The 26,713-nt window shown below is 42.2% G+C and overlaps 1 protein-coding gene and 1 non-coding gene across 3 annotated transcripts in view; both read right to left on the reverse strand.

Moving 5' to 3' along the window:
• LOC126194977 (ATP-binding cassette sub-family G member 1-like) overlaps positions 1-26,713 on the reverse strand; it is an 803,933-nt gene that overhangs the window by 431,559 nt on the left and 345,661 nt on the right. The window lies entirely within an intron of this gene.
• Trnas-cga (transfer RNA serine (anticodon CGA)) lies at positions 20,614-20,687 on the reverse strand. Its single transcript has one exon. It is a non-coding gene; the product is annotated as a tRNA-Ser (tRNA).

Genomic DNA, 26,713 nt, shown 5'->3' on the forward strand with positions numbered 1-26,713 from the left:
GTAAGGTACCGGTGTACCAAGTTTTCTTGAAATCGGTCCAGTGGTTTAAGAGGTGACATGGAGAAAACACACACACATTATTCAGATATTTGGCCTCTTTAGTAGAAGAACACTCACAGAAGAAATTCCAAGTCCTCATTAAGCAATGGCATTATACGAAACAAAAGGCAAACTATAACAATCGAAGACACGGAAGCACAAATTCCCTTACCTGTACTCTAGTGAGCGCGGTGCAAATAGATTAACTTTCTCACGACGTAAACGTCGAAAAGTTCTTGCCGTGAATTCTGCAAGTTTAAGCTGACATTCCGTTCATGGTCAGAGACAAAGTCGCCATTTGAAAGGCACTGCAGAATGATTTGACGCCCGGCCACGTACAGTTCAAAAATGGTTCAAATGGCTCTAAGCACTATGGGACTTAACATCTGAGGTCATTAGTCCCCTAGAGCAGAACTACTTAAACCTAACTAACCTAAGGACAACATACACATCCATGCCCGAGACAGGATTCGACCCTGCGACTGTAGGAGCAGCGGGGTTCCAGACTGACGCGCCTAAACCGCTCGGCCACAGCGGCCGGCCGAAGTCCAGTGTGAAACTAAAATAAGGCTTGGAATGGAGAAAGAAGTAGGCCGTGTCGTCATTGAATCAACATCCAGAATATACCTAAGGCTACGTCATGAAGACTACGAGAAAACTCAAGTTGGAGGATCGGATGAGGGTGCTTTGCGTACCCTCCTGGAGATACAGTGCGTTAGTTCCAGAGACAGGTAGACTGTTAAACGAGAACAGGCCAAAATAGAACAGAGGCAAAATAAACCTGTCCACACCACTGTAAGGTGCGTCGTCAGACACGTACTCGACCTAGAATCTCATTGAATGGAGCATAACTCTCTTCAGTGGTGAGTCCCGATTCTAAATGAGTCTCGATGACCAGCGAAGAGCTGTCTGGAGACTCGTCGGACAGTAATTGGATACTAACCTGATTGTCGCCGACGGCACGGCACGTCACCCAGGAGTGATGCTCTGCAGTACCATTTCTTTTCGTAGCATTACCCCATTGGTTGTCATCTGCGGCACCCTTACAGCATAGCGGTACGCCGACGATATCCCACGCGCCGTTTTGTTGCCTTTAACAGCAAGCCGTACTGTTTTTACACTTCAGCAATATAACGTCCACCCCAACACGACCAGACTTTCTACTGTTTGTCTTCGTGCTTGCCAAACACTATCTTGACCAGCAAAATCGCCGGATCTCTCCCTACTTGTGAACATCTGAAACACTGAAAGAGCCCTCCAGCCGACCGTTGTGGCCGTGCGGTTCTAGGCGCTACAGTCTGGAACCGAGCGACCGCTACAGTCGCAGGTTCGAATCCTGCCTCGGGCATGGATGTGAGTGATGTCCTTAGGTTAGTTAGGTTTAATTAGTTCTAAGTTCTAGGCGACTGATGACCTCAGAAGTTAAGTCGCATAGTGCTCAGAGCCATTTGAACCAAGAGCCCTCCAACCAGCTCGTTATTTTTGACTATCCAAAGCGCCAATTGGACAGAATTTGGCACTATACCCCTCAGGATGTAAATCAATGTCAACCCGAATAACTACTTCTGTAAGGGCCAGAGACGGACCACCGAGTTACCGACTTGGTCAATTCGTGAAGCTCTTTCTCTTGAATAAATCAACCAGGTTTTGTAAAATTGTTATCTTTTGGCCTGCCGAAGTGGCCGAGCGGTTCTAGGTGATTCAGTCTGTAACCGCGCGACCGCTACGGTCGCAGGTTCGAGTCCTGCCTCGGGCATGGATGTGTGTGATGTCCTTAGGTTCGTTAGGTTTAAGTAGTTCTCAGTTCTAGGGGACTGATGACCTCAGAAGTTAAGTCCCATAGTGCTCAGAGCCATTTGAACCATTTTTGACCTTGTTTTCATTGCAAACTATTTGTGTTGCAGGCCATTTGTTAAGACTGCTTGTTCCCTGGCGTCGGCGCGGTTATGGATTGTCAGGACCCCTCATTGTGGTGCCGGTCGGATTGTAAATAGATATATACCGCCTGCTATGTGACCCTGTGCACAAGCCGTGGGCAGTGAACTCTTCTATGGTCTGCCGGCCGTAGCGTTATTGCTTCCAAATACTGCTATGGATCTTGACGCTGTTCTCTAAAGTTAATTGCAATTTGGGAATTATTCTGAGTCATTATGGCCGTTAGGCAAGTGAGGCCACCCTGTTATAATATTAGCGTTTCTCTAAGTTATTTTCTGGTTGCGTTATTAGTAGCCATTCTTATTTAACACCTATTTTAATCATTTGTGTATCTTTAATGAAGAAGCTACTTATTATTTCTGTGCGCAAGTTTTGCGACCGTGGTTGGCTCACCTTGTATTTTTAGTAGAAGCATGTTTCACTGTGGACCTTTATCTGGGCAGTTCAGTTTTCAAAAAATGGTTCAAATGGCTCTGAGCACTATGGGACTCAACTGCTGTGGTCATAAGTCCCCTACAACTTAGAACTACTTAAACCTAACTAACCTAAGGACAGCACACAACACCCAGCCATCACGAGGCAGAGAAAATCCCTGACCCCGCCGGGAATCGAACCCGGGAACCCGGGCGTGGGAAGCGAGAACGCTACCGCACGACCACGAGATGCGGGCAGTTCAGTTTTATTAAGCTCTAAGATCTCTTGTTGTTTATGAAGTTGTGGTATGGTGTGGCTGTGCAACTTTGGTTGGAAGTGTATAATGCTATTAGTCTTTTGAGATATTGTTAAACAAGGACGATCGTTTGTGCCTGATTGTTCACCGTACCTACTATCAATGATTTTGGGTGCGGACGCAAAATAATATGATTGTTACTCGTGTTTATGTAATTCAATTAAACTGAAGATTTGTATATTGCATCTGTAAGAGGGCAAATGTCCGAATTGAAGTATATAATGAGCCAGTTTCGCGTCATTTTGTCACCAAGTTCTGAGTTGCAGTCTTTGCTGGAGGGTTTGCCAAAACATTCCAGTCTTAAACTCTTGTGCAAACGTTGCCGCACACTCTTTCCACGAATTGTGCTTTGCATAACGCTCGGCAATAAACATATGCTGCTTTATCGCGAGCGCCATTTTGTGTTGCACTCAACTTGTTACTAAACCCGTCTGCTGCTCTCACTCTCTAAGACTTAACTGCACAATGAAGTACTTGGTACAAGTGAGATGAGCATGAGCAGACATGTGACATCAAGCGACTGGTGCATTTAAATAACAGTTTCCACAATTTTCTATGATGGATAGTTCTCTCGTATCTTGTGGGTCAGTTCCGAGTCAGTCTTATAAATATTTTCCGAGTCAGTTCCATTTAGCCCTCATGTGTGGCTCTAAGGTCATCCCGATAGCAGCAGTATCGGTAGCAGGTTAAGAGAACGATTCGTTCCACATTCAGCGTACTACGCGTGGCTCCAAACCTGTTTACAAACAGCGCATGCTATTAGCGCTGACGACACGTGATGGCAGAAGCTATTCTACACTCTGCATCTGCCGCACAGTCACGCAACAGAGTGGCAATGGAACTTGACATACGGACACTTACAATTGCATCAATGACGCTTCTCTTCTGATATATGTCACTGCAAAGTGAGGTGTCACTGTACACGACATTGCAATTTATGGACAAGGCCCAGAGGAACAGCGGAGGGAGGAATATCAGACGAAGACTTTATGGTATACAATAACATTAAAAACAGCACTGCAGCATCCACAGGCGCAACAGCAATACTTGTTTTAAAAACGAAGATGGGAATCACTCAAGTATATATGAAGATGGTGACCATGCAGCTCGTTAGAATGAAATGAATACCCTTAGCTGCATACAGGCGTTGATATAAGTCCACGGGGACAGTTGAAAATGTGTGCCTCGACCGGGACTCGAACCCGGGATCTCCTGCTTACATGGCAGACGCTCTATCCATCTGAGCCACCGAGGACACAGAGAATAGTGCGAATATTGAGTCCGGTCGAGGCACACATTTTCAACTGTCCCCGTTGACTTACATCAACGCCTGTATGCTGCTAAGGGTATTCATTTCATTGTAATCACTCAAGTCTAGACAGCAGTGTTCTCGCATTCTCATGAGGTAATAAACCTCTACTGAATGTTACAAAAGTACTGAACGAAAACGATTCTTCACTCTCGGTTTAATGCCTGAAATCACACGTAATTCATACGTTAGTAGACTTTCTCAATAACAACATGTACGTCCATAACACATTCTGAGGGGATAAACCAACATAAAATGAACATGGCAAGGACCAAATTCCACTAAAAATGAAATTGACCGCATTTATCAAACAGCAAACATACTGTACAGGATGTGGCTGTTAATGGGCTTCAGAATTGTATGTCATCACAGTTTCGGAAGATGCTTTGTAACAAGTTCACCAATACAATACCTGAAACACAAATTATAAGGACTTCTTGTTAAATAAGTAGGCATAGGAGACACAAAAACCAACGAGTTCAACGTCTCAGGCATTGAGGATTACAGTGATATAGAGGACAGGGGCAATTACAAGTATTATCTAACACACAGTGGATTTGGCATCCCTTTTTAAATATGAAGGACAACTTACCTGCAGAAATAACTGGAAGATGCAGCAGTTTTTCTTCCACAAGACAGATGAATTCCAGTTGTATAAAAAAAAAAAAGGGAACGATTTCTTCAAAGCAGCTGTACCCTTCAAAATTAGCAACATCGGAAATGTACTATAATAACAACAGTACTTAGCATATTCTATTTTTTCCGTTAAAGTCCTAGCAATTTTTATACGTTTCCTCCAAATTGTTACTTTTCCAACATTGCTAATGTTACTCTTATTTTCCGAATCCAGAATTACACAGTCAACGTCAATAATAAACAGATCCCGCTTAATCTCACTTTCGCCACAGGGAGAACAAAACTCAAAAGCGCACAAGAAACATATGACTGAACAGTCTTGAAAGTACTCGTGTATGCAGCTGTTCCGTACGTGTCGCTTGTACAAACTGGCTCCAGTTAAGTTCGCAGGCTGATATTATTTTGGCATTTATGTGTTGAAATAACTTGGTTAATTCGTCAGACAAAATCCCTAACTACGCACTTAAGTATTTAACTGGCTTGTCACCCTTCTTCTCACATACTTAGTGCTTGATCGACATAATTAAATACATGAAAATTTTTATCTGTGCTCTGTTCTGGTTAATAATTATTCCTTTATCTTCAGTCAAATTTAGCCTGTAGGTTCTGTTTTTTATACTAGTTTCCTCGTCTAGAGATTTACGTAAGCCGGCCGCGGTGGTCTCGCGGTTCTAGGCGCTCAGTCCGGAGCTGCGCGATTGCTACGGTCGCAGGTTAGCATCCTGCCTCGGGCATGGATTTGTGTGATGTCCTTAGGTTAGTTAGGTTTAAGTAGTTGTAAGTTCTAGGGGACTGATGACCACTGATGTTAAGTCCCATAGTGCTCAGAGCCATTTGAACCATTTGATTTACGTAAGTTAACTGAGTTTGGTTGCAAAAATGCGGAATTCCTTATGTCTGCGCAGACGAGATTACCTTAATTAAATATAAAGCAACTAGGGACATTATGGCCACACAAACGAAGAATTTAACTCAGATGTTTTTGGGAATTTTTATGCGTAGACAATCAACGTGTGGAACTTTATGCAAGCTCGTCACTACTGTAAATGCGATTTAAAATTATATTATGACACTATCAGTCCAGAATAACTCTTAGTGGTTTCCAATGTTGACAAACGCCTCGGAAGATCTACGGTTTTTACAAGAGACAAAAACCACGAAAACTTCTCGATGAGCAATTAACGTTCAGTATATGGTTTTAAAGAATCAATGTATTCTTAAAAACGTAAAGGCTTTACTATACATTGTCGTACCGGAAGCAGCATGCCCTTGTCTTCGACTACCTCTGAACTGACTCAGTAACGCCATTTAGAGGGGGCCTACTTTAACGTGGAGATGGCGCAACTAGGTAGTTCTCACATTAATAAACACTGCCAGAGGTGAAATAAATAGTGAGTGAAACATAAAAGTCCTATGACTGACTGGGGATCGAACCAGCGACCTCTGCAACCGTAGTCTGGTTCTTTACAACTTGGCCATCAGTGACAAAAATCAAACTGTTTTGTGTTAGCAAATTGTCGTAGGAGATAAAGACAATGTCATGTAAATTCTAGTCCAGTATGTAAATTTAGATCATTAGAGCCCATACAAAATTACTTATTAATGTGAAGTAGCATACATACCATTTTCCTTGTGATGAAAACAGAATTTCTAAAGCAAAATGAATCAAATTCATGATAATCAACAGATCTGCGAGATCTCCTCCCATTCAGCCACTTCGCAAGGATGGTAACCGTTTTTAGCTTCTGCTATTAAAGCGTAGTGAATCAGTCAAACAATGTTTAGCCTAACGGCTGTAATACCGTTAAAGTCATTTTCTACTATCTGCAAAAATCTCTTATACAGTTAATTCAACGCCAACGAACAAAATTTATTTGGTTGATTGGTGAATAAAACTGAAAATGCCATTGACGCGACTGTGTTAGAGGCAGACTGTCACAAGAACATTATTTTCCAGTACATCTGAGGGTAGTTTTTAGAATCAGTGACACACAGAGTAATACTGTTGCTTAGACAAAATGTGATGCTTTCTTTGCCTTCACAGACTGGCCATTTGCTGTCCTCTACGAACGGATCTGGCGACAATAGGGAGCAGATAACTTTTATCGTGGGAGGAGCAAGTATTGCAGTTATCTTGTTCAAACAAGAGAGTCAAGGCCGCTGACACACGACCAAAAGGTAGGAAGCGGTGCCGCAGCAGGATATGCGAGACGTGACCAGTTTAATTATTCGGTGTAAAGCAGGACAAGCTTCCTGTTTATATCTTTATAGCACATTGTAGCTCACTTAAACGTTGCCGCTGTTGCACGCGTCAAGATGCAAGCGTGAACCATATGTTGCTCACAATCGCGATCTTATGGACGTACGTGATCTCACTTTCACTGTTGTCATGAGGGCCGAAAATAATAAGAGGGTTTTGTTGCCACAAAGATTGGTATGTGGGGATCAAGGCTCGCATCTCAGGGTGGGCAACAGCGGAGCGTTTCGTTTATTTCAAGCGTCATCCTCGCTCTGCAATTTCTGGGATGTAATTGGCGTATTGCGATGCAACCAACGCCATTCTGTGATTTTTTTTCATGTTATTTGTGGTGTCACCGCCAGACACCACACTTGCTAGGTGGTAGCCTTTAAATCGGCCGCGGTCCGTTAGTATACGTCGGACCCGCGTGTCGCCACTATCAGTGATTGCAGACCGAACGCCGCCACACGGCAGGTCTAGAGAGACTTCCTAGCACTCGCCCCAGTTGTACAGCCGACTTTGCTAGCGATGGTTCACTGACAAATTACGCTCTCATTTGCCGAGACGATAGTTAGCATAGCCTTCAGCTACGTCATTTGCTACGACCTAGCAAGGCGCCATTACCAGTTACTATTGATGCTGTAAAACATGTACCGTCAAGAGCGATGTTCACCAATTATGGATTAAAGTTAAGTATTCCAGAAGATACATATGTTTTTTGCTAGTCTCAATTCCTTGTCCTGTTCCAGACCTCACGCCAGCCTGCGTGAGCTTAAACGCGTGCCTTTCGGCTTCCTCATAGTGGGTTGGCTGTCTTGCCAATCCACAACATTATTGACAGTGTAAGAAAAACAGAGGAGTCCATTAAAAAAAACGTTAGTTTGTATTAAAACTTATATTTGTTTACGTTTTAAAATGTCTCATAGTAGTTATTTTCATGAGCTACGTCTTGCATTCATTCCAGTGAAGGTCGTTTTTAATTTTATTTTTGTTCCAGAGATATTCGCTCTGAAACATTTAAGTGTGACACCCTGTGTAATTATTAATAAATAACAAATGTCCACAAAGCTACTACATTTATTAGGTGTTTAGGTAAGTAGAAAATCTTGTGGGGCAACATAACGGATTGCTTGAAGGAACATAAGAGTGAGGGGTGTCTGTTATACACTGTCCCGTCACGTTAATGTAACCACCTATCACATGAGTCCGGAGTTTGAAGTTGACGAGATTACGTATGTGTAATTCCCAGTAGATCTGTTCGCAACTCCCAATCTCTTTGTTTAGCAAATTATCAAATTCATGCCGAGAGATTCACCAAGAAAGTAGCATCAGGCACACTTTTGAGTTTCTCCAGGCTGTATTACTGAATCTCTTTGATAGTAGTACTCGTATGCTGCACTCTCGTTACTGTAATGGTATAGCGCCAAATGCTGTATTTTTAGACATTTTCACGAAGAGTTACCTGTTGTCAGTTGTAGTCTTGCCGTAGCGTTCTCGCTTCCTGAGCACGGGATCCTGGGTTCGATTCTCGGCGGGGTCAGGGATTTTCACCTGCCTCGAGATGATTGGGTGTTGTTGTGTCATCATCATCATCATCATTCATCCCCATTACGGTCGGAGGAAGGCAATGGCAAGCCACCTCCGCTAGGACCTTGCCTAGTACGGCGGTGCGCGTCTCCCGCATCGTCCCCTACGCTCTGTGAAGGAGTATGGGACCTCATCATCATCACCTGTTGTCAGACATATCTGAATGCCAAGTCAGGCTGCAGGAGACGTGTGAAAGGCGAAAGGGACGTCGCAATACCATCAGCCTGAACTTCAGGTACAGAAGCAGTGCTGAAGACCTGACATCGGAGAAAACTCCCGGTCCAGATGAGTTGCCAGTTGATGAACTTTTCAAGAGTCTCTTCCAGATGATTTAGTAGAAAGCGAGACAATACTCACTCATAAAAAATAATAAGGAAGGAATAAGACACTTTTTGGACATATACGTATTTACATAAAGTAAGATTTTAAGAAATATAATGGAAGAAAAATTTTGAAAAATAAAAACAAGAGGAAAGATAAAATAGTTTATGGTCTGTTCGAGGTAACAAAGCGTACAAGCATCAAGAACTGAATGTAGCAACATAAAATACACAAGAGTGGTTGCAGCGAGGAAGCATTCTCTCACGTTGTAACTACGCATTGCTATAGACATTCTTGATAGGTCCTGGGGCACACTGCATCTTTCTTCCTGCACTGTTACACATGTAAATTGTCCACTCTCGCCATCGGTGGATGGTACCTTCGGACGCCTACGCGTGCACTATCTATGGCTATTTATTCTGTGAGAACTGTAGGCAAAAGAAATGTAGTCTTAACCACGAAGAGCTTTCAAGCTACGATGTGCTGTAGGGTCTAGCGCATGATAGCTTCCATAATGACACTGAACAGTCACACTGTTCATCCATACTTTCATCGATTCGCTAACTTTTGTAACTTTCTACCTGCAGACACACTGTACGACGATGTTCGTCACCTCTGGGCAATGATAATATACTCAGTGTTCCTTTCCTCTCTTTGGTCGAAGAGGAACGCTAAAGCCACGTGATCTAATGGATTTGCGTCTGCTACGCGATTTAATTAGCCAGCAGTCGACAAGGAAAATATTTCAGAAGCTGACCCAGGCCTACCTCCTCCACTCTTATATTCTAAACTGTTTTATTCACGGTCCCCACTATCGTTCTGATAAACTCTCGAGACCACGTTAGTACTAGCTTTTTTGCTACCTAATTATTCGCACAAGGGACACCTTTGAAGTCGAACGCTGCGGAACCATGCTTGGAATAACACACGGTCATAAAAAAAACAGTGCTCTGTTTCATTTCCATGCAAAACGTTCCATTCCACCATAAGTGACATCTTAATAGTGACAAGAAATTAGTATTATAAGAGCGAAATTACAAATAATTCAATGACGTCAGTGTATCATTATATTTTCAATCAACAGAGCACCAAAACCCTCTGCTTAAAGCAATTATAATAGCGAAAAACACACATATCCTACGCATCTGATAGTGCGTATATTAGTCCTCATACTGCAGCGGAAGTGGTTAAAACAAAGTAGCAGAGGACACTGTGTACACCTCACTAAAGCCATGTTTCTACATTCAAAATCACTTTCCCATTCAAGCTGTCCAATATTAAAAGCCACAGTAATTACATTCTCAAGTGATGATATGGGTATGTCAATGTCATAATCTGTCTTCCTCCAAGCCTACTGCAACATAGGCTTATAATTTGGTAAAGAAAATTGATTACAAATCACAGAGTGAAGTTCGATGATGAAATAACGATCGTATATCTTGACTTATAGTTTGGCACACTGTAGTCTTACAATCAGCAATACTTCTGATATAGAGATTTTATTGTCGGAAGAAGTAAACATTGAGGAGTTGGTAATATTTTGTTGTTTTCGGTGGCAGTATCTTTAGCGTAACGTCTGTGTTTGAAAAACTTGCATCTAGAAGGGTACCATCTGTATGACCTGACCAGAAATTACACGGCAATAGGCTCTTCTCGCTTGTTACATGTTCACCAAGTACTGAAATTAGACAGTTTCATGTGTTCTTCAGTAAGTTGTCCATTTGTGCTTGTCTCCACATGAATTTTTCGTCAGCAGATTGTTTCAAGTTTCTTTGAAATATTTGGTCCGAAAGTGTCTTGTGGCTCTCGAAAACAGATGTACAACTCGTTTGCTAGTCTGCCTGTCGCTGATAAAGCCGCATCCACTGTGTAACTGTGGGTAATGCTACAGACTGACTGACTGCAACACACTAACTGTAGTTTTCTCTCCTTTCTGAGACAGTGTTCACGATGAAGACATTTCATACCAGAATTGACTTTGGTCAGTGTTCCAAACATTTCCTTTCTCCACACCCCGCTCTGTAAGACACATGTTCATTTCTTACACAAACTGTTGTGACTTCTGATGTATACTATTACTGTCTTCTGTGTCCTTGCGTGTAACAAATGCAGTAGTTGCATGACTGGATGAAATGCCATATTCAGCCTTAAGACTGCCCATGAAAGAAACCGAAGCTCTGAAATTTTCCAAGCCTACCATTTTAGACGCTTCTAGAGCCCACATTTGCAAATTCCAATAGTGAACTGTAAATCCATACGGCCTTGCTCTATCATATCGCGGTATTATATGCTCTTTTATGGTTTATAATTGTGACCATGTGTTTCCTTTGAAACGAGGTCCTGCTCACCTTTTGCTAGACACGTAATTCAGAATTAAACTGCAATTTTACTTCCTTTTAATGCACTTATAGCGCCCCATTCGTTTGCTACAGGAACTGAAACCAAGATTGTAATAGCCTTCATAAGTATCTTCTATTACTCTTGGCATCAACAGCTTGGGTGGAGATAGTTCGTACTCACTCTGACTGGACTGTTTCAGTGGCTCTGGAAATGAACGTCGTGTGCTGCTCAAACAGCCACCTTCAGGTTCAGGTTGTTACTGTCCTTCAAAATCAGTATATGGAGCCAGCGTAATCTTAAGTATTTTTGTGTCATCCCCATTATATTTCTGAATTATTATGTTATCTAATATATACGCGAACACTCTAACCTAGCTGGCCGGGGTGGCCGAGCGGTTCTAGGCGCTACAGCTGGCACTGCGCGACCGCTACTGTCGCAGGTTCGAATCCTGCCTCGGGCATGGTTGTATGTGACGTCTTTAGGTTAGTTAGGTTTAAGTAGTTCTAAGTTCTAGGGGACTGATGACCATAGAAGTTAAGTCCCATAGTGCTCAGTGCCATTTGAACCATTTTTCTCTAACCTATCTCTTCAAGATATCAATGTACACAGTTTGCACAGAAACCCGCATGTGAACACTCCAAGAGAGACATTCGTACATTGTATACTATGTACAATTCACGCAACTCTAGCACTTATTAGTGTCACATGCCACCGTCGGATGCTGCTAACAGACAAGTGCGGAATTTTGCATGTAAATACAAGGTGATGGACTTGAGCGAGATGGATGTGGGCAAGTATTTGATGTACAGCTTCGTTCGTTGTTCCTTGTTGGCTTATTTGTTGCTGTTGTGGAGGTCCCATAATGGAATGCAGCTGTGAGTGCAGAATTTCGTGGTTTACTGGCTTTGTATGCGTGAAAGTCATCGTTATGTGTCGCTGAAAGCGGTCGGTTTTCGTTGTAATACTTTGCAGACAACTAGTTTACAACAGGATAGGGATTTGGGAAGGTATGTCGTCTGTTCTTCACCCATCTTCTTTCTTGGTCTCAATCTTGCGAATCTTCAACTTCTGTTCTTCCTGCTTTTTCTCTGCTTCTTACTTGATTCTTGGTTCTTCTCTGGGCAGGATATGGGAATATTTATTGATAACTAGTCGCTTTGAATTTCTCCTCTTAGTAACAGTTTGATAAATTGTTTGGACATGTCATTTCTACTTCGTGGACGTTTTCTTCAGTTTCGTGCATCAGTGTGCTGTTTAATAGCAGTAGTGTGACTTTTACACATATTTTTTGCCAGTGGTGGCTTGCCCAAGCGGTCTTCTCGTCAGGCCGTTTTTTGCTCACTCCGCTGAGTCGGGGTGTTCCGGGGCCCTCTTGGCCTTCTGTGTCCTGTCCCAGCAGGGTTCTGCCACTCTGTGGTTCCGCTTAGCAGCAGATTTACTGCCCACTTCGGCTACAAGGGCCCTCTGTTGGTCTCGCTGTCCTTTCCCTTCTCTCGACGCTTCTGCCTTGTAGGAATCGTGTCTTGCTAATTGCGTCCTTTCCTTTCTTAATACTTCTCGCGTTGCAACTTGTGGGTCGTTGCATCTGGTCCTTGCTGGAGTTTTTACAATGGTTCTTACAAAAAGTTCTACTTATAATCATCTAACATATGTCTAGTACGTACATTGTTTTACACCTTCTTAAAAAGCTTTACAAATTTCGGTGCCCTTTCCATGTTACAATTCTAAGATATTTTGAGTCTTAACTTCTACAAGAATCCTCAAATTCGTTTTTTATTTTTGTGTAGTGTCGTGGTGTATAGCATTTTAGTATTTTATGCTGTTAGACTATCTATGCTTTATCCCTTCACCTTAATCTGTGCTACTATTGGTGTTATTTTTGTTTTTATTGAAACTACTTTCTTTTCCCCACCTTCGTCTCTCTTCATTCTTCTTTCTCTGACGATCTTATCTGCAACACAAACTTGAAATATTGTGCTGATTATTTACTTTAACTTCTTGAAATTTTTCGTCAGTTTCTTTATGGACTTCTAATATGAGTTGAGGCGATTCCCCCTTTGTGCATACCATTCTAATTCTTCATCCTCTTTATCTCGTGTCATTCTTAATTGTTTGTTTATAACTGGTATTTCTTCTAATTTTAGCTTTTGCTCAAAGAGAAGTTACGCTACCTTTCCCCATATCTATTATTGCTCGTCTCTCATTTAAAAAATCTGCACCTATAATAAAATCTACAGTTAGTTTAAGTATAATCATGAAGTTGGCTTCAATCTTTTGACCTTGATACGAAAGAGTTAACCTTGTTTGTCTCATAACTTCCGCAGAATTGTTTCTAATAGGACCTCTTACTTTAATCTTACGTGTTTTCAGAACTGGCTATTCCTCATTGGCATTACACTGCAAGAATAAATTTTCTGAGTTCGCGGTCAGTTCACTTCCGCTTTCAGTTACAATATTGACTGGGATATGCTTTACCATGGCCTTCACAATTGGTTGAATTTGAAAGGGTTGGTTCTGTTCTTCTTCATCTTGCATCAACGAATCCTCCACTGAATCATACATGAGTCTTTTCAGGAATTTCCCTTGTGAATTCGAACTTTCTGTAGGATAAGCTTCGACTGTTACTTCTCTCTCTTTTATTTCCTCTTCTCTATTTCTTCCTTCATTTACGCTTTCTTCAACATCCTCTACTTTTTCCTCATCCTCGTCTATCTTCTCCTTCTTCGTCGCTACTTCCACATAATCGCATTTAAATGCTCTAATTATCACTTCATAACTTCCATCATTATGTACATTGGGTTGTGTGCCCACTAGTAACTTATTTACTAGTAACTTATTTTCAACTTCTGTTGACTGTGCATTATCCTCATTGAATTCGCTTTCCCTGGTTTCCATCTCAAATAGCTCTGCAATACTCATTACTTCATCCTTTCCTCCTACATTCGTTGTGCATGCCTCTGGTAATTCATCTTCCTCGTCAATATTCTCCCAATTAATTTCGCCCGAATACGATATTGTTATTTTCCTGTCTTCGTTTTCATCTGGTCCCTGCAGTTTTGTTTCTTCCTTCTTCTCTTCTCGTGATAAGGTATTTACTTCTCTATTCAAGGTGCTGCAATTATCCTGGGTCGGTGCGTCATTCTCTTTGGCATGGGCACTTAGCTGTCAATTCGAACGTTTTTCGGGGTTTGGTATTCTCTTTTCTTGCTCTGCTTGTTGATATTGGTATCTTTGTTGATAATTTGTCGGTCTATTGGTTCTCCAATATCCTTTCTGGTTGTCATTGTTCCCTTTGTAATAGTTGTTGCCGTTCCTGAGTGAATTATAGTTATTGCCGTATTCTCTTCTAAATCCATAACCGTTTCTTTGTTGAAATCTGTTGTCGTTTCTTGGTGTGAAGTTATCACATGGTTCGTAATTATTGTTTCTTTGTACTGTGTCTTGTGGATTCCACTGCTTTTTTCTTTCGTTTTCACGTGCTCTTCGTCTTTTGCTTGCGTCATCTTCCGAAAATATGAACTCTAGTTCCCTTAGAATACCTTTAAATGCTTCGACGTCATTGCCTCCGCGACCTATTAATGATTGCTGGTATTTCAATGGTAACTTCATCGCGCATAATTTAATCAACTCTCCGTCACTGTATGGTACATCTAAGCATTGATTTTTCTTTGCCATTACTTCGAAAAATTTCACGAGACTCTTCTCTCCTGAAGTTTCAAAATATGGTTTCTGTAATAATTCGTACTTCACTCTGTTCTGTGCTTCGCTGGACCAATATCGTGAGAGAAACTTCTCTCTGAAATCTTCGTACGATCAGCATGTCGCTGCAACATTCTGCATGGTTTCTGTGACTGTTCCTGACATGTGGGCACATATAAAGTCTAATTTGTGTGCTAGCGTCCAGTGTTCTGGTAATCCTACTCGGAATTGATCAATAAAAGTTCGTGGATGTAATGAGTTTCCTTCTCGAAAGTGTTGAAATTTTCTGACTGTGAGGAAATGATCATTGTCGTACTTCGTCATAGTTCCATATGAAATTCGCGATTCTTCGCCACTTTTGTTTCTGATCATTTCTCCCGTCGTTCTTTCCGGTTGTGGTAGCTCCATTGGATATTGTCCACTGTAACTTTCGCGTACCCTTGCGTAATATCGTTGAAGTGGTATGCAATAGTTTTCTTCCATCGGTTGTGAACGTGTAGCTGAATGCATTGCACTGTACTCTTCGCGACCTGGCATTCCATTGTCACGTATTGGCTCAGTATCTTGTCTGGCTAACCTTGCCGCTGCATTGCACGATCCAGACTGTCTTGAAACATACATTTGTGGTTCTGCATGTGTTTGTGGTGCCGCTTGTTCATCAAGAATTTCGAAACGTGTTTGTTGCGGTGCAGGCTGTCTGATTTCGCGTATGTTACTTTCCGCCTGTGATTGGAATAGAAAATGCATGATATCTTCGTTAATTGCTTGTTTTTCCGGTCCTGTTACAGATACGGATGTGGTTGCAGACTCAGTGCTTGTTCGATCTTGTTCACTACGCTCTCAATGGTTTGCAATAACTCTGCTCGCAATTTCTGAAATTGTTGCTTCGTTTGCGCTTCTATTTTGACTATGCGGTTATCATATCTTTTCAGCGCTGCTTTTGTGATACGTTTGTGTAACACACTGTTCTCAACAATTTCACGCGCTGTACCTGCTGCTTGTCTAGTAATTACGTTTATTTGTTTCTCTAGTTTCTTGATTTCTCCCTGGGTGTTGTTACATAATGTTTTGATCTCGTCCTGTCATTATGCAATGTTTGTACGTCCACTTGTACCTTGTCAATGTCTGTTCTCAATTGATTGTGACCTGTTATTAAGTTTCCTATCACTTCTCGAGATTCTTTTGCCTCGTCTTCAATATGACTTAGGTGTAACTGAATTTTTTGTTTTGTTCTTTAATCTCACGCATTTGTCTCGTGGTTTCTGCATTCTGAATTTGAATTTGGTTCGCTATTTCTTTATTTTGCCTTGTCATGGTTTCCGTAATTTGTTGTAATAATTCTGCCAGATTGGTGGGTCCTATTGCGTTTTCTTCCGGCGTCCTACGCTCTGTGTTTTCGCCCAAGTGTTGGTTCGCAAACGATTGCATTGAACTGTGCGGTGACACGTTTCTGCTCGCATTCCTTGTACTCTGTGGTGAGGGAGCTCTGATTACTTGTACTATGGGTTCTACGTATTCAAGACGCAAGTTAGAATCCTCATCGACTGTCTCTCTACTTTCCTGCTCCTCTGTCGTATGCTGACTTACGTTTTCTATGCCTTGACGTACATTATCCTCGTTATGGTGCGTTATCTGTCCTATGTCTCGCGATACTGCATCGTCTGTTGTACTGTCCTCTATTCTCTGTCCATCTTCATGCTGGGTCTCTACCTCAATTCGGTCAATGTCTCGATCTGCCATTGCTAATCTGTCCGAATCCCTAATTTTCTGTTTTAAAAGCAATTCACGCGCCCTACTTCGCGTCAACATGCGCTCATACGATCTCACGCGTTTCATAAACTTTTTGTTCACACGGCTTGACACTTATTATACCCAAGACTGACAATCCATTCACTTACTTGTTGGGTCAGAAACAACTTGTCAACGATGTATCCGCCACCTGTGCGCTTGCATTGGAGAGAAAACTTAATTCTAACAATCTTAAAATTCATAACTTAATTATGCTATTGTCTCTGCTAGAATGTCTCACTTTCTATTGAATACTTTCTTACTATCTATCGCTGCAGCTACTGTTTTCAACTATTTATGCCTTTCAAAAAAATTTTTATTACGCAAATTTTTCAACAGGATATTTTTCTGACCTAGTTGGGCATGTGGTCGACCTTCAATCATGGTATTTTACCATCCTGGCAGGGTCGCCATTCTCTAACATTCTGCGAGGTGTCTGTTTGTTCTAAGTCGTGTCTCCCTACCACTTTCGCACAACGACGCTCTGAGCGTGTTTTTTAGGGAATTGACTAGTTTGAACCTGGGACCTGTTGCTGGTAAGGAGACGCCAGACCACACATGACATGTAGAGTTCAGAAGAGTTCAGTGAGACTAGCGATGATATAACCAAATACTTAATGATTTTAGTGTCAGCTCCACTGCACTCCCTGTAAAAGAATCTTAATACTAACTAAATTTAGTGGAAGGGGTTCAAGGCTTTCCTATTTTTAGCTGGTAAAATAACGTCGAAAAAGCAGTTAAGTTTACCATTGGAAATTTTATTCTACTCACAAAACATTGTTTATAAATTGCACTATTGATAAAAGGAAATGTTTTAATACAGGATGATAAAAACCAACTGCGTTCAACAAAAATGTGAACGAATATTCCCAGAATGAGTTTCCAAGTTCTACAATGGATCGAAGGATGACCTATGCCATTTCACATCTACAGGATGTTTCAAAAATGACCGGTATATTTGAAACGGCAATAAAACTAAACGAGCAGCGATAGAAATACACCGTTTGTTGCATTATGCTTGGGACAACAGTACATTTTCAGGCGGACAAACTTTCGAAATTACAGTAGTTACAATTTTCAACAACAGATGGCGCTGCAAGTGATGTGAAAGATATAGAAGACAACGCAGTCTGTGGGTGCGCCATTCTGTACGTCGTCTTTCTGCTGTAAGCGTGTGCTGTTCACAATGTGCAAGTGTGCTGTAGACAACATGGTTTATTCCTTAGAACAGAGGATTTTTCTGGTGTTGGAATTCCACCGCCTAGAACACAGTGTTGTTGCAACAAGACGAAGGTTTCAACGGAGGTTTAATGTAACCAAAGGACCGAAAAGCGATACAATAAAGGATCTGTTTGAAAAATTTCAACAGACTGGGAACGTGACGGATGAACGTGCTGGAAAGGTAGGGCGACCGCGTACGGCAACCACAGAGAGCAACGCGCAGCTAGTGCAGCAGGTGATCCAACAGCGGCCTCGGGTTTCCGTTCGCCGTGTTGCAGCTGCAGTCCAAATGACGCCAACGTCCACGTATCGTCTCATGCGCCAGAGTTTACACCTCTATCCATACAAAATTCAAACGCGGCAACCCCTCAGCGCCGCTACCATTGCTGCACGAGAGACATTCGCTAACGATATAGTGCACAGGATTGATGACGGCGATATGCATGTGGGCAGCATTTGGTTTACTGACGAAGCTTATTTTTACCTGGACGGCTTCGTCAATAAACAGAACTGGCGCATATGGGGAACCGAAAAGCCCCATGTTGCAGTCCCATCGTCCCTGCATCCTCAGAAAGCACTGGTCTGGGCCGCCATTTCTTCCAAAGGAATCATTGGCCCATTTTTCAGATCCGAAACGATTACTGCATCACGCTATCTGGACATTCTTCGTGAATTTGTGGCGGTACAAACTGCCTTAGACGACACTGCGAACACCTCGTGGTTTATGCAAGATGGTGCCCGGCCATATCGCACGGCCGACGTCTTTAATTTCCTGAATGAATATTTCGATGATCGTGTGATTGCTTTGGGCTATCCGAAACATACAGGAGGCGGCGTGGATTGGCCTCCCTATTCGCCAGACATGAACCCCTGTGACTTCTTTCTGTGGGGACACTTGAAAGACCAGGTGTACCGCCAGAATCCAGAAACAATTGAACAGCTGAAGCAGTACATCTCATATGCATGTGAAGCCATTCCGCCAGACACGTTGTCAAAGGTTTCGGGTAAATTCATTCAGAGACTACGCCATATTATTGCTACGCATGGTGGATATGTGGAAAATATCGTACTATAGAGTTTCCCAGACCGCAGCGCCATCTGTTGTTGAAAATTGTAACTACTGTAATTTCGAAAGTTTGTCTGCCTGAAAATGTACTGTTGTCCCAAGCATATTGCAACAAACGGTGTATTTCTATCGCTGCTCGTTTAGTTTTTATTGCCGTTTCAAATATACCGGTCATTTTTGAAACACCCTGTATAATCTAGGTGTAAACTAAGTTTCGCAAAAGAGAAAACTATCAAAATGGTCTACAGTGACCCTGAATTATCTTTAATTACTTATCTAACTTGTCGTAAATTACAGTGGCTGATGTGGCTTCTCAATAATTACATAACAGAAAAATCATCACGTTTCAGATTTTTACTTCAAGTAGCAAATGTGAACACCATGAGATTTAATTGACGATCGACACTAGTATTACGTAAAAAGGGGGTGTAACAGATGAGACTTCTGCAGTTCTGAGTGAATCTTTATGCGCCGTTATGCGGCATCGCGTACGTTCATTACCTTGTCGTTGGTTAGGCAGTGTCGGGGGGAGGGGGGCGCAGCTCCATACAGCTCGCCATCCCGGAAGCAACTCTCTCCTAACTTCTCCTTACTACAATTTACCGAAGTTGGTTTAAAAACGAACTATCTGGCTGTGTTTTCATCTGACCAATCAGGGTCTCAATGTTAACCTTAAGCTCCGCCTACAAAAATTCTGTCTATCCAATGAGAAACGTTATACTTTTCGTGGTGGGGCAATGTTTTTAACGTTTGCAACGTAACAGTGACGTGAAAAAGTCTTCTAGCTTAACACGGTTCTGCTCTCGGCTTCTGTTCTCGTTTCTCCCCTCGGAACTGCGTCTGTCTCACGGTGGGAAGGTATGACATGCATTTAGGCATTCTTGTGTTAGTCTGTGGTATTCCATTTGCTCACTCGTTACTCGTATTACTTTGGTTAATTTAATGTCACGATTTATTCAGAGCTATGTGGCATACTGCTGGGTTTGCTTATCATGTCAGGGTTTTCATGGAAGGTGTTGGATTTGCCTGACACCTTACAATTTTTACACGAAATCCTATAAAACTATTCAGAATTTGTACAGAGAACTGTAGAACTATAGCATACCTATAAAGAACTCTGAAAAAAGTATAATTCTGGAAAACTGCTTGCCAGCTTCACAGCTATGTCAAAGGCGTACCTTGTCAGAAAACTCCGTTCCAACCAAAGAATGCACTCTCCGCTTAACCATTTTCTGGTTTCTTTAAACATGGTTGAATCTATGCAGATTAATGTTCCAGGACACTCGTTAATATGCCAGAGTTCACTGCACTCCAAAGTCAACACGTTAGTTTCTACAGAAAGAATAGAGGTTATAGCCAATTTAATCGAAAGACATATTCGGAAGGGAGATCGAATCTGGCTCACGTTAACTATCATTCATGAAACCTAAAATAGAACAGCCAGTAGGAAGTACCACACTAGATGTAAGTGCGGTCAGAGCTTTCCAACGGCCCTTTCCAAATTAGCCACTTACAAAAGAAATCCATTACCTACTAAATCCCTGGCGGCTCTACTCACTTGTATTGTAAATCCACCGGTCAGCACCTTTACCCTTGTTGAAAAGCCATCGCTGCTGTTCCGAGTTCTGTATAATGCTAAACCTCCCACAGTATTTCTGCGAAACTCTTGCGTCACAATTTCTTGAAACCTCGTCTCGTAAACAAGTCCCGACCGAGACTCGAACTCGGGACCTTTGCCTTTCGCGGGCAAGTGCTCTACCAACTGAGCTACCGAAGCACGACTCACGCCCGCTACTCACAGCTTTACTTCTGCCAGTACCTCGTCTCCTACCTTCCAAACTTTACAGAAGCTCTCCTGCGAACCTTGCAGAACTAGCACTCCTGAAAGAAAGGATATTGCGGAGACATGGCTTAGCCACAGCCTGGGGGATGTTTCCAGAAGTTTCATATCAGCGCACACTCCGCTGCAGAGTGAAAATCTCATTCTGGATTGTCAAAATTGCAATGACTGACAACTCGTGAACAACTTGCACTTTTTGCTCCATTTTAAAGGATAAACGTCTGCACACTTCAAAGCCAAGCTTTCAACTGACGAGAAACGTTTATTCGGCAGTTGTAACCGTCGCTACTCACGTACACAGACAGTAGAGTCCCTTTATTCGTGGAACGGCAGGTACGAATAGGGGAACGCCAACGGTCACAGACCATAAACAGGATCTAGGCGGCACGACGCGTCAACGATCAGACAGATATAAAATTTTCTAGGACCCCGTCCCAACATCTGTAGGACGGGTTTATGACTATTTTCGAAGAAATGTTTTAACAACTTCTCTCAATTTTCAGGTAAATAGGCAAATTTATGTATACCAACGTTTTGAGTACGGTTAATTTCCTGTTAAAATAAAAATAAACGCAAAAGATTGAAACAAAATGTGACATCCAATTCGTAATTTTGATTTATAGAGGCTTGTAATTCTTTTTAATCAATTCCTTGCAAAATTTTCAAGAGTAATTATAAATTAAAACAAGCATCTGAAAAAACAAAAAGAAAACAAAAGTAGCACAGATGGGTCTCGCTCGCTTGCCACTCGACTACTCGCCCACTTCCCACAATAGTGAAACTTTTTTTGTATATAACGAGCTGCCGAAACTTTAACAGGTCTCTCCCCCCCCCCCCCCCCGAGTATTCCCCTCCTCTGCCTTCCCCACTCCCTGTCGCGTCTGCCCAACATCCCCCACCCCTCTTATGGGTCCCCATCCTCCATCAGCTCCTTTTCCGCCTCCCCCTCCCCCCTCCGCTTTTCCTCTCCTTCCCCCTTTTTTTATTTTCCGATCATCTGTCCAGTCCCCCCCTGATCTCGGCTGTGGTATGTCACATTTGCCAACTTTTTTGTCCAGTGTTCCAGTGACTGTTCAGTGTTGTTCGTCTTTCTCGTGTTGCGAACGGAAACCATTCTGTCGCTAGGTGTGAATTTTATGTCTTTTGTGAACAGAAACCAGACTGTCGCCGTGTTTTTTTAATTCTCTGTCTATTGTTTTACCTGTCTGCTTCGTATGTATTTTATTAGCATCATCATCCCTGTGTTCTATGTTTTAAGTTCCAGGATTTTTTTTTTCGCCATGTTACTCTTTAAGTCTCCGATTTTATCGCCTGTTTTTATTATTTTTTCTCATCATCTTTTTAACCAAGTCTGTATGCTGAAGTGCGGCATACTAAGCTGCTGCCAGCCCGCCGCCTTCGGGGGGGAATCGAAATTCAATAAAGAAAAAAAAACTTTAACAGGCAATATTTCAAAAACGAGGTCGCATTGAAACCTACAATTTTAGGGTGTGATAGATGCCTATCCACACTATAAGCAGGCGAAGTGGGAGCTCATAACTCGATGCACCTCCAAGGAGGTCCCCTCGTCAATGAAACAATCATGAACATCACAATATAGTTTTTAACCATTGTGATTTACTCATCTCAAATGTTACGTACAATTATCACTATTGCAAATAAATTCTTTTACTACATTCGCATGAGAAATGCAACTTGTCTGTGGTGATGGCACTACAGTTGTTGGAATTTCTTCAGTGGTGTGATGTGCGATCTGAATTCAGCTGAGGGCTCCCAGGTGAGATTTCTTTGTGAAACCGAGACTATCCCCGCCTCCAGTTACTGCTGTTTTGTTTTGATACCTAATATCCCAAGTCATACGATGTGCCTGATACACAAAGTCCGCCTCGGTAGCTGCGCAGTGAGGGCGGCGCATTGCTAACTGAAGAAGCGCGGGTTCGATTACCGGCCTGGTCGAAGATTTTATCGGCTTTTGGGACTGTGTGTTGTGTTATCCTTACGTTCGTATCGTCAGAAATGACATTTCACTGTTAAGATGGCTGTATGTGGCACGTCCCGAAGGCCAACTTAAAAAGAAAAATGAAACTTTGAAACTTGATACACTATTGAGTAATCTTGATAGGAAAGTACTACCATGGATAGAAACATGTAGCGTGTATCCTCATTCAAACTTAAAGCATCTCAGAGCTTTCCTATGATCAAACGCTTAATGCATAAAAAAAATAAATAAATAAATAAATAAATAAAAAAACACTTACTTGCTGTTCCTTTTGTCCACAGCTGTGCAGTATTTTAGGAACAACACGTTCCGGATGGACTACTACTAAATTTCTTTATTTCATTTGCGATCGTGATTTCAGCCCCTGTGCCATCCTCGGGTAATCGCTCACTATGAAGTGTGTCAATGATTATTCTTTCCGGTCAAGAGGACGACGACTTCGAATGCCACATATAATGCACGCACAATGATAAATAATAGACATTATTTTCGTCTGATTATTTCTCAAAAACAGCTGTTCTACAAGCAATTTGTAATGCTGATTTCGAAAATTGCTTTCTATCATGTCGGCATTTATCACAAAATAAGATCTTATATTTTCAAGATTAAAATAACAAAAGCAAAAATTTCAAATTAAAATTTCAATTGTGGCCTATATTTATATGATTGTTGTTTTATTTTTTAGACATGTTTTCTAAATAGCACACAGTTCTCTTAGCAACATTATTATTACTGTGTTACATTAGTTTCCAAAGTTTCTCGTTTATGATTTCCTCGCTGAACCTCCATCTTCCAAGTCCTTCTTCAATGAGGGAGTCAACATTAGTGTTGCTATCGTCGTTTTGCAAAGCAAGGTATAATAGCATTAATGTCGACTCCTCATAGCCTCATTCTCCCTGTTGCGGAAATCCAAGTAATTTTGTGAGCATTGCGGGATGTAGACAGTCTGGCGTATAGAGGATTGGATCGGTACGAGGAGCGTGCAGGATAGCCGAACTGAATGAATGGATCAACGATGAACTTCAACGGGTGTCATGAGGTGCCCGCCCCGACAAAATGCAACGAACAATAACGAACAAAATGAGATAAAAAGAAATGGTTAACGCGACCGCTCGCGATAAGCGGGCAAACCAGGTTCGAGTCCCGCCATGGCACAAATTTGTGTGTTTCACTAGTAAGTATTATATCTATTCCTAATACCTAACCGAGCGAGGTGGCGCAGTGGTTAGCACACTGGACTCGCATTCGGAAGGACGACGGTTCAATCCCGTCTCCAGCCATCCTGATTTAGGTTTTCCGTGATTTCCCTCAATCGTTTCAGGCAAATGCCGGGATGGTTCCTTTGAAAGGGCACGGCCGATTTCCTTCCCAATCCTTCCCTAAACCGAGCTTGCGCTCCGTCTCTAATGACCTCGTTGTCGACGGGACGTTAAACACTAACCACCACCACCACCACCACCTAATACCTAATACATTCAAATGGTTCAAATGGCTCTGAGCACTATGGGAATTAACATCTGAGGTCATCAGTCCCCCAGAACTTAGAACTACTTAAACCTTACCAACCTAAGGACATCACACACATCGATGCCCAAGGCAGGATTCGAACCTGCGATCGTATCGGCCGCGCGGTTCCGGACTAAAGCCCCTAGAACCGCTCGGCTACAGCGGACGGGCCTAATACATGCATGCATATATGAAGGAACAGACATTGTAAAAGAAAGATGTCGAATACGGGTATGAGTTATTAATATTACTAAGACAAGAAACGCATGTGGACGGATTCTACGTAAATCTCTGCACACTGTTCGTGCTAGAGGCGGAACTGATTCTTAGTCATCCTGTAGTGCAGTTGGAGCGTTCTCCCAGGAAACGCTGTTTCCCCTACAGCGAGTGCTGGTCGCCTTTCCGTTTACTGGCAGACAACGCGTCACCAGCATTTCCCGTCTACTTCTTACGTGAGTAGAAACAAATAGCTTACCTGACCAGGTGTGTATATAGTGGTGTTATTTTCGGTGTATTACATGTATACCTATTTGCAGCTATTAAATGAGCTTTACTGTAAAACACGTTCCTACTAAGACTGGCTGAGAAGTGTTTGATTTGTTATGTGTGGTGCTGTCAGTGACTAGGTGGGAAAGGGATTGGATTGGTAAACACGGGATTTTGTAGTGTCTATAGTTGACAGTGTATTGTAAAGCTGTGTAACCACGTTGTAGTCACTTGGTGATGAATTAAAGAATGGCCAGAAAGTTAGTGCACTTCTCGTGACAAACTATGTTACTGGTAGACTACGTAAATCTCTTCCATTCGGCAACAGCTAGCACTTATAGTGGTCTACAGTGAGTGGCGCCACGTACCACACATCTACAGTATCTCTTGAAAAGTGGGGGTAAAAGTGTCTCATGGAATGAGACTGATCACGTTCATGTCAAAAACAGTACTCTGCTGAAATGCGTTGCTTGACCTATGTTGAAATATCTGAAGTTTCATAACACCTAGGTGACCTACTTCTGTTGCAGAGGAAGACAATTTAAGCCTCTGGGCCTCTTCAGATTTTGGGAGAGCTGACGCTGGGGTGATGCATTTGATACCCATCAAATAGTGAGAAGTATTCCAGCCATCGACTGTGAAGATAATGAAACCGACACTTTCGAATATATATTGACCAAATGTTACACTCGGGGCTGACTCTTCAGTACTGTAGACGGTTGGTAGCTCCATTGACACTTTCGAATATATATTGACCGAATATTACACTCGGGGCAGACTCTTCAGTACGGTAGACGGTAGGTAGCTCCATCTGTTCAGCTTTCTCTCGTAACAGATCACTTAACAACTGCAAATAAGTTCACATTTAATAAAATGAAATTAACCGCGCTGTACAAACACGAGCTCAGTGAAGTTATTTTATCTGTTCACTTAAGAGAACTGGACAGGAAATGCTAGTGAGGTGTAATCTGGCTTTGAAATGAAAAGCGAGGATAGTTAGAAATCAATTTCCCCTCTAGCAGTGTAGAACAGTATGCAGAGATTAACGTAGGCACTCTTCATATGTGTTTCTTGCGTTAGTATTATCAGTAACTCATATCAGTATTTCGCATAGTGTCAACGCACTCTGTGGAAAATAAACATCCGGTGGACATTTCTGTGCACTGTGTCGCCAGTGACTCACGAGGCAAGCTCGGAAATGTCGATATAATTTTGTGAAATACCTTTTAGTTTCTCCTTGTGAAGTAGTGGAGTAGAGAGATTGGACAATCACCTGCTCGCCCTTTAGTTTACAGATCAACGAAGGAGAAAATTGCATGACCACAGTCCGGGAACCACGTTCGCTCACACGTCCACGTCTACCCTACAACTCTCCCTCCAGCCTGTCACACCAACAGAAAACAATACATCCCTTTATACGGTTCTAGCACAGTGGTACACGCATTTAATATTTGTTATTGATGCACTTCATTATCAATAAGCGTTAATTTTGTACCATTAAAACCCTATTTTCAGCCGGCCGAAGTGGCCGTGCGGTTAAAGGCGCTGCAGTCTGGAACCGCAAGACCGCTACGGTCGCAGGTTCGAATCCTGCCTCGGGCATGGATGTTTGTGATGTCCTTAGGTTAGTTAGGTTTAACTAGTTCTAAGTTCTAGGGGACTAATGACCTCAGCAGTTGAGTCCCATAGTGCTCAGAGCCATTTGAACCATTTGAACCAAAACCCTATTTTCAATTATCCGATTTTTGCATCCCCTGCAATGCAGAAACTGTTAGTCCTAGAAAAAAGATGAATCTAGAAATTTTTAAAGGAAGTTGCATTTAATTTTGTACTGGGACATATTTTTGCTGGAAGCCGCGGTTTTCGAGTTATTAAGAATAATATAAAAATATCGTTTAAAAGCTCCCCAACCCTCCCCCTCCCCCAAGCTCACATCCCACTGGTCATGATTTTTAGTACGTTGTTCCTGTCA

The sequence above is a fragment of the Schistocerca nitens genome, chromosome 7 (genome assembly GCF_023898315.1).
Source record: "Schistocerca nitens isolate TAMUIC-IGC-003100 chromosome 7, iqSchNite1.1, whole genome shotgun sequence".
Lineage (NCBI taxonomy): Eukaryota > Metazoa > Arthropoda > Insecta > Orthoptera > Acrididae > Schistocerca > Schistocerca nitens.